Here is a 12,411-nt window from a genome sequence, read left to right on the forward strand (position 1 = left end):
GTGGTCCAGTGGAGGTACCTTCCATGCAGACGCCTGGGAGCAGATACCAGATATTGGTATCTGCTCAGACAGAGCCAGCAACACGTGATGCTCCACAGGGCAGTACACATGTCAACTTTCACACCTTGAAGCAGACACTATCGCCATTTTTCTCACACTTCTTCCTTGCATTTCTGTTCATGACGGTGCAAAGACTTGGTGGCTACACGTACAGTTAGAGACATATTCAGTGTTGGCGCTAGGAATTTTCAAAATCAAGTCATAAAAATGAGGTCCCACAGTAAATTTTTGGGGTCCCAATTTTTGTAAGCGTTTTGAAAACAAATGAGTTTCCGACTTTTTGACATTTGGAAAAAATCCCGACTTTTTGACACTTAAAAAAAATCCCGACTTTTTGACAAAAAAATGTCCGACTTTTTGACACTTGGAAAAAATCCCGAATTTTTGACACTTGGAAAAAAATTCTGAGTTTTTGACACTTAGAAAAAAAATCAGACTTTTTGACAATTATAAAAAATCCTGACTTTTTGACCAAAAAAATTCTGACTTTTTGACCAAAAAAATTCTGACTTTTTGACACTTAAAATGAAATCCAGACTTTTTGACCAAAAAAATCAGACTTTTTGACACTTGGGAAAAAAAAAAACATTTTGACAAAAAAAATTCAGATTTTTTGACACTTAGAAAATATCCCGACTTTTTGACCAAAAAAATTCCGACTTTTTGACACTTAGAAAAAATCCTCACTTTTTGACCAAAAAAAATTCAGACTTTTTGACACTTAGAAAAAATCCCGACTTTTTGACATTTAGAAAAAATCCCGACATTTTCACCAAAAAAAATTCAGATTTTTTTGACAAAAAAAATTCTGACTTTTTGACACTTGGAAAAAAATCCCGAATATTTGACAAGAAAATTCCCGACTTTTTGACACTTATAAAAAATCCAGACTTTTTGACAAAAAAAAAATCAGACTTTTTGACACTTATAAAAAATCCAGACTTTGAGACGCTTTGAAAAAAATCCAGAATTTTTGACAAAAAAAATTCAGACTTTTTGACACTTATTCAGGATTTTTGAGTGTTTAAGTGTCAAAAAGTCTGAATTTTTTTGGTCAGAAAGTCAGAACTTTTTCTAAGTTTCAAAAAATCTGGATTTTTTATAAGTGTCAAAAAGTTGGAATTTTCTTTGTCAAAAAGTCGAGATTTTTTCCAAGTGTCAAAAAGTCGGAAATTAATTTGTTTTCAAAACGCATACAAAAAAGTGGGACCCCCAAAAATTTACTGTTTAACATTTATGACAACCTTTTACCAGAACACAATATAGAATGTGAGATATAACAGGATAATGCATACATTTATCATTTTTTTAAGTGTCAAAAAGTGTCTTTTTTTTCAAAAAGTCAAGATTTTTTCCAAGTGTCAAAAAGTGGAAATGTTTTGGTCAAAAAGTCTAACTTTTTGACACTTGGAAAAAATCCAGACTTTTTGACACTTAAAAAATATCAAGATTTTTTGACACTTAAAAAAAAATCCCGACTTTTTGACACTTAAAAAAAATCCCGACTTTTTGCCCAAAAAAATTCTGACTTTTTGACAGAAAAATCCAGACTTTTTGACAAAAAAAATTCGGACTTTTTGACACCTAAAAAAATCCCAACTTTTTGACAAAAAAATGTCCGACTTTTTGACACTTAGAAAAAATCTAGACTTTTTGTATCTGTAGGCAGAGAAAATGAATAACATTATAGGAGTGGGCCAAAGAAAAGGCAAACTAAATAAATACATGGGCTCTGTACCGAGGATGTCGTTGTGGCTTGTACAGCCCTTTGAGACACTTGTGATTTAGGGCTATATAAATAAACATTGATTGATTGATTGATTGATAAAGTGGGGTGTGGGGACCCCTAGAGGTAGTTGTTGGGTGTTCCCAGCTAAATGACAGATAGTTAATAGTAATGGACCCTTATTGTACACTCTGTTACATCAACATTGATATTGCACATGTGGGCCCATACATATAAATACCGTTAAATGTAGCTACTTTTGCCGTGTATCTTGTAGTGTAACTGGCTACAAATCCCCGGGGATAGCTTCCCCTGTAGCTTAGCTACATTTAATGGAGAGTCACTTGTAGCTTACTACTTTATCCAAGTAGCTTGCCCATCCCTGATGAATTGTGATAAACTGAACTGTTATACACTGCATTTTAAAACACTTCATTTTGCTAAGGAAAATAAATTGTCAGCATAAAAGAAATTCAGTTCCCAAAATTCAAAGGCAAAAAAATTCAGTTACATATGCACTTCTTCATACGAAACCTCGTGTAAGCGCCTGCTCAGGTAGAGTCAAAAAAGCAGGTTTGAAAAATATATATTTCTTTCCTTTCTCAACTCTATGGCTTCAGCGTTTACACGCTGACGTGCCTTATTTCATTGTAATGAGCACTTGTGCGTTTTTTTATTTTTTGAAAGGCAGGCGCACACGGCATGTCATTGGACTGAAGCCGCCGTGAGAGTGACTGAGTGTTTGCTTGCTATTTTGGTTTGAACATCTGCTGGCAATGAAACATGCTGGTGCCATGGTTAGAAGCATCGAAGAATGGCTCTTTTTCACACAGGCTGCTTTACCACTGCAACACTCTCATTAAATGACCTTCTTCACAGCAGTTCACAGAGTAAACGTATGAATACTGATGCGGTTAGCAGGGTGACACAAATTACATTTTGGTGAGGAACTGGATATAAGATAAGATTAGAAAAAATCCCTACTTTTTGACAGTAAGAAAAAATCCTGATTTTTTGACAAAAAAAATTCAGACTTTTTGACACTTGGAAAAAATCCAGACTTTTTGACAAAAAAAATCCAGACTTTCTGACAAAAAAAATACAGATTTTTTGACACTTACAAAAAATCCCGACTTTTTGACCAAAAAAAATCAGACTTTTTGACACTTAGAAAAATCCAGACTTTTTGACAAACCAATTTCCGACTTTTTGACCAAAAAATTTCCGACTTTTTGACGCTTAGAAAAATCCAGATTTTTTGACACTTATAAAAAATCCCGATTTTTTGACACTTATATAAAAATCCCGTCTTTTTCTCACTTGGAAAAAATCCCGATTTTTTGACAAAAAAAATTCTGACTTTTTGACACTTAGAAAAAATCCTGACTTTTTGACATTTAGAAAAATACTGACTTTTTGACATTTAGAAAAATACTGACTTTTTGACATTTGGAAAAAATCCCGACTTTTTGACGAAAACATTTCGGACTTTTTGACACTTCGAAAAAATCCCGACTTTTTGACACTTCGAAAAAATCCCGACTTTTTGACGAAAAAATCCAGACTTTTTGACATTTAGAAAAATCCTGACTTTTGGACGAAAACATTTCCGATTTTCTGACACTTAGAAAAATCCTGACTTTTTTTGACACTTAGAAAAAATCCAGACTTTTTGACAAAAAAAATTCCGACTTTTTGACACTTAGATAAAATTACGATTTTTTGACCAAAAAAATTAAGATTTTTTTTTGACACTTTGAAAAAATCCTGACTTTTTGACACTTAGAAAAATACTGACTTTTTGACAATTGGAAAAAGTCCCGACTTTTTGACGAAAACATTTCTGACTTTTTGACACTTCGAAAAAATCCCGACTTTTTGACACTTCGAAAAAATCTTGAGTTTTTGACACTTCGAAAAAATCCCGATTTTTTGACACTTCGAAAAAAATCCCGATTTGTTGACGAAAAAATCCAGACTTTTTGACACTTCGAAAAAATCCAGACTTTTTTACAAAAAAAATTCAGACTTTTGACACTTAGAAAAAATCCAAATTTTTTGACAAAAAAAATTCAGACTTTTTGACACTTAGAAAAAATCCAGACTTTTTGACAAAAACGGTCTGTAAATGTGGGATCTAGTGTAAGGAGATGGCATGGGGACCGGGACTTGTGTGTACTTAATCCAAATGTATAAGGTGTGACTATGTCTAGCAAGTATATGAGGGTTGTTACCTGGTGGTGTTGAAGGTGCATGTTGAGACCAGGGGCTGAAGTCCAGAAAGGGCAAGGCAGGCTCGAAGGTCCGGGGACAGGCAGGAGGTTAAGGGCTGGAGCGAGGCGTCGTGGTCAAAGGGCAAGCGAGAGGGTTGAGATCCAGGGAGGCAGCAGAGAGTCGAGAGGGGATCCGTGGGAGACGAGACACACAGCTCGAAACCAGGGGGAGGATGACGCGTTGCTGGATGACGACACAAAAAGAGACACAGTGAGCACGACGGGGGGAGGGACCACAAAAGAGCGAGGAAGCACATAGGCAAGGAAAGCTGGAGACGTATGAGGCTTACTGTACATGCACAAGTAGCTACGTTCTGGCACTGGAACGCAAGACGGCGCTGCCTTAAGAAGGCAGGAGGTTCATCAGCGTCAGGTGTGTTGATTGTAGAGTCGGAGAGGAACGTGGAGTGCACAGCAGAATGAGAGGCGGCAGGTGTAACATCTAGTAGTTAATACATGCCAAACAACTTTCCCCTGTAAGCAGAGCTTTTTCTCCTGCCACTTACACAAAACCGAAAACGAAAAAAAGTGCCCCAAAGGTTGTGAGCAGGTTGGCTAATCTTCAAACAATTGACTCACAGCTTGACAAAAAAGGTTCATTAAATTGTGGTACGAGCACCACTGGTAGCAGTGGTGTGGCGTCATGACCAGCAAGACCTTCTTATGCTGGCCTAACATAACCAGAAATCATCATCATAATTAAAGATAAAAGTATTTGTTAATTTACTTTCCCTAAATATGTAAAAGTATTCATATTCTCTTCATGTCATATTATGCTCCTTCCAGTGCTGTTGTTTTTACTTTTAGTTTGTATCCAATCACAATGCAGCTAGCTTATGTTGCCATGCTGTACCAAATCTGCCTTCGATTACGCATGCACCTCCTGGTACCCTAGCACCTCCAAAATCCTCAAATCTAAACTCCAAACATCCCAGAACAAGCTAGTCAGGTTACTTCTAGACTTCCACCCCAGATCCCACCTCACTCCTACCTACTTCTCCAAAGTGGGCTGGCTCAGGGTGGAGGACAGAGTAAAACAACTTGCACTGAGCCTAGTCTATAAAATCCGCTACACCTCCCTGATACCTAAGTACATGTCAAACTACTTCCTTAACGTAAATGACCGCCATAACCACAACACCAGGGGGAGCTCCACTAACCACGTTAAACCCAGATTCCCATCTAACAAAGGTCTTAACTCATTCTCTTTCTATGCCACATCAATGTGGAATGCGCTCCCAACAGGTGTAAAAGAAAGGGCATCTCTAGCCTCCTTCAAAACCGCAATAAAAGTACACCTCCAGGCAACTTCAACCCTAAACTAACACCCTCCCCGGATTGCTAATAATCAAATGTTTTTCTGATATCTCTCTCTATGTCCACTACTTGCTGTACATATCCTACCAAGTCAGTCCTACACTGTTTCAATGTCCATTTCTCTGATGATGCAATTGTTGATGCTGATTGTTGATGACAGAAGTGTTGATACCAACCAAACCTAACACCCCCCCCCTTCCATATCCCACACCCCGGATTGGAAATCATGTAAATAATTCAATGTGTATACTCTGATGATTATCTTGTGTGATGACTGTATTATGATGTTAGTATATATTTGATAGTATATATCTGTATCATGAATCAATTTAAGTGGACCCCGACAAACAAGTTGAAAAACTTATTGGGGTGTTACCATTTAGTGGTCAATTGTACGGAATATGTGCTGTACTGTGCAATCTACTAATAAAAGTTTCAATCAACCAATAAAAGCCTTCAGAATCAACAATGTGTGTGCACTGTAAGTGAACGGGCACATACAGTTGATAGATGATTGCCATAACCAATCAGATCAGGAGTTGTTGTCAGTAAGGCCTTCTAGCTGGCCTAAGGCAGATATATATTGTGATGTTATGAGCTAGGTAACATAAGAACGCCATTACCCAGCATGCCACAGTAGTGAAGAGTATGCACAGTGTTAAATGTAGACATGCCGGCAGATGGATGTTTTTGACGAGCACGCTGTGGAGTAAACTTTAAGAATTCAGCCAACACACCTCGTCTGCATCGTTTATGATTAGACAAGACAACACATATATTTGCAAGGCCATTTTCAAGAAGGATATTTAAAAGACTTGGTGGCTACACGTACAGTTAGAGACATATTCAGTGTTGGCGCTACGAATTTTAAAAATCAAGTCATAAAATTGGGGTCTCACAGTAAATTTTTGGGGTCCCACTTTTTTGTCAGCGTTTTGAAAACAAATGAGTTTCCAAATTTTTGACACATAAAAAAAATCCAGACTCGACTTTAAGACAATTAGAAAAAAATCCAGACTTTTTGACAAAAACAATTCTGACTTTTTGACACTTGGGAAAAATCCCAAATTTTTGACACTTAGAAAAAATCCCAAATTTTTGACATTTGGAAAAAATGTCCGACTTTTTGACACTTACAAAAAAAATTCAGACTTTTTGACAAAAAACTGTTCCAACTTTTTGACCAAAACATTTCCGACTTTTTGACACTTAAAAAAAATATTGACTTTTTGACAAAAACATTTCCGACTTTTTGACACTTAGAAAAATCCAGACTTTTTGACACTTAGAAAAAATCCAGACTTTTTGACAATTAGAAAAAATCCCGGCTTTTTGACACTTGGAAAAAATCCCGACTTTTTGTCGAAAACATTTCGGACTTTTTGACACTTCGAAAAAATTCCGACTTTTTGACACTTCGAAAAAATTCCGACTTTTTGACGAAAAAATCCAGATTTTTTGACATTTAGAAAAATCCAGATTTTTTGACGAAAACATTTCAGATTTTTTGACATTTAAAAAAATCAGACTTTTTGACAAAAAAATATCCAGATTTTTTGACGTTTAGAAAAATCCAGATTTTTTGCCATTTAGAAAAACCTCTGGATTTTTTTGCCATTTAGAAAAATCCTGATTTTTTGACACTTAAAAAAAATATCCCGACTTTTTGACACTTAAAAAAATCCAGACTTTTTAAACAAAAAAATTCTGACTTTTTGACACTTCGAAAAATCCTGACTTTTTGACACTTACAAAAAATCCCGATTTTTTGACAAAAAAATATCCGACTTTTTGACGAAAAAATCAAGACTTTTTGACATTATGAAAAAATCCAGACTTTTTGACACTTCGAAAAAATCCAGACTTTTTGACACTTCGAAAAAATCCAGACTTTTTGACGAAAAAATCCAGACTTTTTGACATTTTGAAAAAAGTAATTTCTCTTTAAGGATATTTAAAGAGAAACTACATCTTGTGAGACCATATCGGTCAACACCGGAAGCTAGCTCAGCTGTTCTGGCGATGAAATGGGGAAATGTCTGCCATTTCCACTCGAATAAGCCGCCGACGAGGGGTACCACTGGCTTATACGGCGTCGGGTGGGTACTACAAATAGTGAGTTCAAATATTAAATTTCTTTATTTTTTCACGTTTAATATGTTTTTTGCAATTTTAATTTTGACAGTACCACATAAGGTATGTTTTAATTGCTGATGCGGGTTTATTGATTTTTAAAAGCGCCAGAAAATAACCCGTTTTGTGCACTGCTGATGTGTTTCAATGTCCAGTAAATGTGTTTCTGGATAGTATTTCTCCAGGCATGGTCATGTGGTGACATCAATGAGGGTATTTTGAGAGGTCATCATTGAAGTCGGACATCACTGAAGGCCTAGGTGGGAAACGCACGGCCCGCCACTGACTGGTACTGAGGAACGTCTGAGATTCTGTTTTAATAAATACAATTATTTTAGTGAATAAAATTACAAAAGGTGGTAATGACAAGCGGAAAAAGCACAGATGGTCTTTGTATTTTATTTTGAAGTGGTACTTTGTGTAAAAAGAACCATTGTGGTATCCAATTTTGGCTTTTGAAACAGGGTCTTGAAAAAGTGAGACGTCTTATATTCAGGTTGGCTTTTATTGGGGTCAGTAAGTTTAGAACCAGTGAATATAGCATTTGTGTTCCCACTAGACTCGACTAAATCAAATCTGTGAAGTGAAAACCATTTCTGGTGATTACCTCTTGAAGCTCAGCCAGAGAATGCCAAGAGTGTGCAAAGCAGTAATCAGAGCAAAGGGTGGCTATTTTGAAGAAACTATAATACAAAACATGTTTTTAGTTATTTCACCCTTTTTTTGGTTAAGTACATAACTCCACATGTGTTCATTCATAGATTTGATGTGACAATCTACAATGTAAATAGTCATGAAAATAAAGAAAACACATTGAATGAGGAGAAGGTGTGTCCAAACTTTTGGCCTGTACTGTATATAAATACACGTAAAGTCAAAAGTGAATATTTACATACTATATTACCCAGAAGGCTCAGCGCCATAGACAGAACTCTGAAGTAAGTCTAAGAAACCACGTGTGTGGTTTGAGCAATAAAGAGTTGACCTACACGAGAAACAAAGGTAAGTTCTTATTAACAGCCGACGTGCGCATGATTCATTTGTTCTGCCTGTCACTTAAGGTCACCTCCTTGGAGAGATGAACAAACTAGCAACACAAACTTGTTACAAAAGAATATTTGTTTTCTACAAAGTGAAATTGGATCATTTTTTGCGGCACCACCCATGATTTTTCACGGCACACTAATTTTCAGTTGAGTTTCAGTGCAACATGCACACGATACAATGTCATGCATCACATATTTCCACTTGTTTCATTACAGCATGTTCGAAAAGGAGTAGGAAGAAGCATACCAATTGTATCCCATTTCCTTGTTCTCTGAAACAGAACAGTGAATACATAAATAATACATAAATAATTTGCCATAGTAAGTAAACACATATTGAATACATAAATAATCTTTAACCAAAAAATAAAAAAAAGGTTCAAGATGTTCATCATAATTCTTGTTGTGTGTACTTAGTGAACACTTGTAGTTTGAACAGTCTCTTAAAGTGAATCATATTGCTGCTTTGTTGGATTTCTTTACTTAATCCATCCTATAATTTAATTCCACACACACAAAAGAGGAGGTTATAATTCTCCTCTTTTGTTGAGAAGAATTGTTGTACATTCTATATCCAACATGATGTATTACTATAACTGATTTTTTTTGTAACACAGTTAATGAATGAAGTGTACTTTTGTAGTTATTTCCCATATTTCTACACAATAACTCAGATATGTAACACTAGCGAGCAGTAGAGAATGTGAAGTGATTTTTAGTCCGGAACATGTTTTGCTTTATTCATTATTGACGTGTTTCTTGCTACTTTATGTTGTATATTTTTTTACATGAGATTTCTAATTCATTTTATCATCAGTCAATATTCAGTGTTTTATCCTTCATAGTTATATTGTAAATCCCACATTCTTTATTTTCATGTACATTCTGGGTGTCTCATTCAGTAAAAAAAATTGAAAATTCCATTGTTAAGGCGGTCTGTCATAACGTTTTTAGCTGTCAGACATTATCAGACATTTCTTGCTACTTTATGTTGTATATTTTTTACATGAGGTTTCCAGTTCATTGTATTATTCATTAGAATTATTAACGTGGTTGGGAATCACCGGCCTCACCGTCAATAAACAATTATTGAAGAATTAGAACCGCTTTAAAGTAGAGTTGTCTTCCTACTTGGTGTAGGGATTCAGATTCAAGTAGCTGGGTCTGGACTAGACCACAAAAAAATAAAAACATTGAATGAATATTAATCCAAATATAGCATTCGTGTATAGACTAGTGTTGTCCAGATACCAAAATGTATTTCGATACTTTTTTAAATGAAGGGGACTACAAAAAATGTCATTTTTGTCTTTATTTGAACAAAAAAATCTTAGGGCACATGAAACATATGTTTATTATTGTAATTTAGTCCTCAAATAAAATAGCGAACATACTAGACAACTTGTCTTTTAGTAGTAAGTAAACAAACAAAGACTCCTAATTAGTATGCAGTAACATATTGTGTCATTTATCTACTTATTGTTTTGTCTACTTTATGAGGGACAAACTGTAAAAATCTATTATTAATCTACTTGTTCATTTATTGTTAATATCTGTTTACTTTCTGTTTTAACATGTTCTATTTACACTTCTGTTAAAATGTAATAATCACTTATTCTTCTCTTGTTTGATACTTTACATTAGTTTTGGATGATACTACACCAAGTAGTTACAGGATCATACATTGGTCATATTCAAAGTCCTCATGTGTCCAGGGACGTATTTACTGACTTTATAAACATAATATGAATTTTTAAAAGAGGAAAAAAGCTATGCTAAAATATATCGATGTAATCATAGTAGTATCGACTAGATATGCTCTTGTACTTGGTATCATTACAATGGATGTCAGGTGTAGATCCACCCATGGCGTTTGTTTACATTGTGACGCAGGTGAGCTATTGTATCCTCCTACGGTGTGTAGTGAAGCATGTTTAGCTATTCCTCGTCCTCCAGTGAGAACGCAACTTGTACGAAACGCACTTTATTTGTCGCCATGGAGGCGAGGATTAGTGATTTAAAAATAGCTAAAACACTGTGGATGGACGTTAACTGCTAGCTAGATAGCCATGTCTTAAAGCAGCTCTTCCTGAGGGTGTTTCAGTGTTATAACTTCACCTTTATCTTTACTTTTTACACCAAAATGCGTCCGTTCTCCCTTTTCTGTCTACACACTGTGTCTGCTTGTAAGTACTCTGTGTGTGCGCGCTGCCGAACATGCTCATCTGCTCGTAAAACCAGCAATGTCCCCACGTGACGACGACGGGGTGCGGGGGACAGGTACTTTTTAGAGGCGGTATAGTACCGAATATGATTGATTAGTATAGCAGTACTATACTCGTACTGGTATACCGTACAACCCTGGTATAGACTGAAGTTGTGTGCCATAGTTGAGGTGTCTGACACATGGACCTTCTTCAAGTCACAGGAAGGGAAGAGCCTTTTGTTTTCTGCAGCCCCCCCTCCCACACACCCTTTCCAGACCTTTTCCCTCCGTCTCCCCTCCATGGACTAAATCTCCTTTCCGGCTTGATATTGCTGAAAACCATATGCTGTGTGACATCATGAGGGCAGGAAGCGAGGAGAGGGGGGGACAGGCTTGCCAGGTTTCTGCGAGGTGATGTCAACAGCAAAGCACTCTGGGAGGCCCGTTGGGGTGAGCGCAGCGGAGGTTGGAAATTGTATCTCGCTTTTTTTTTTTTTTTTTTTTCCTCCCCCCTTCCATTTCATTCCCACCTGGGTAATCAGGTCTGTGGAAGGAAGGGGGAGGCGGCGCGGGTGAAAGGTGCGCACACCTTGCGGCAAAAGCGACTGATGCCAAATAATTAGCGGTTCCTCTGCAGGCTAAGTCATGCCAGTTGACTTTATACCCTCCATCTTTTTCAGACACAAGCATCCAAAGAATGCAGCGTTGGATGCATTTCATGTGGCTGTTTTTAAGTCACTGGCGGTCCGCAATGTGTTCAGCAGGCTTTGTGCACGTCCTTGTTCTCTCAGTCAACTCTTCGCCTTTGTTGTCGGGTCCTGCTCGCCAAACGCCCGCAGTGATTAATGACAGAGCAGGGGAGACTACGCCAAAGAAGGCTTGAACTTTGACCTTTTATAAACATTTAGGTTCTGTTTTTTCATGACAGTTTTTTTCCAATTGATTACACACTAAATGTTACATTTTCACACAGTAAACAAAACCACTGTGCAGATGTGCCTAATATTAGGCATAGACTCTGCTATAAATGTATAATGTATTTATATTATTCACATGTGAATAATGCTGTATAACAGACTGTATTTATATTATTCACATGTGAATAATGCTGTATAATAGACTGTATTTATATTATTCACATTTGAATAGACTGTATTTATATTATTCACATGTGAATAATGCTGTATAATAAACTGTATATGTTATTCAAATGTGAATAATTCTGTATAATAGACTGTATGTTATCCACATGTGAATAATGCTGTATAATAGACTATGTAATTCACATGTGAATAATGCTGTATAATAGGCAAGGCAAGGCAAGGCAACTTTATTTGTATAGCGCTTTTCATACACAAGGCAGACTCAAAGTGCTTCACAGACAACAAAGTGAAATGAAAGAAAATAAAAGCAAAATTAAAATGCAGACAATAAAAATAAGAACAGTGCAGACGTTAAAAGTTAAAAGATTAAAAGATTTAGCTGAAAGCTAAGGTGAACATAAAAGTCTTCAGTCTAGTTTTAAAAGTAGTGAGAGTTGGGGAGAGTCTGACATCTTCAGGAAGTTTATTCCAGCTATGTGTTGCATAGTGACTGAATGATGCTCTCCCTTGATTTGAGTTTACTCTTGGAACCGCTAACAGATTGCTC

General features: G+C 36.4%; 1 protein-coding gene across 1 annotated transcript in view; it reads right to left on the reverse strand.

Moving 5' to 3' along the window:
• The window catches only part of LOC133658166 (hypermethylated in cancer 1 protein-like), a 36,019-nt gene extending 31,164 nt beyond the window's left edge, over positions 1 to 4,855 (reverse strand). Inside the window, exons 1-2 of the mRNA XM_062059864.1 lie at positions 4,355 to 4,855; positions 4,021 to 4,243 (exon numbers count right to left, since the gene is read on the reverse strand). The gene's annotated coding sequence lies outside the window, so the exon portion shown is untranslated. The remainder of the gene's footprint in view (positions 1 to 4,020; positions 4,244 to 4,354) is intronic.
• Between the last annotated feature and the right edge of the window lie 7,556 nt (positions 4,856 to 12,411).

The sequence above is a fragment of the Entelurus aequoreus genome, linkage group LG10 (assembly GCF_033978785.1).
Source record: "Entelurus aequoreus isolate RoL-2023_Sb linkage group LG10, RoL_Eaeq_v1.1, whole genome shotgun sequence".
Taxonomy (NCBI): domain Eukaryota; kingdom Metazoa; phylum Chordata; class Actinopteri; order Syngnathiformes; family Syngnathidae; genus Entelurus; species Entelurus aequoreus.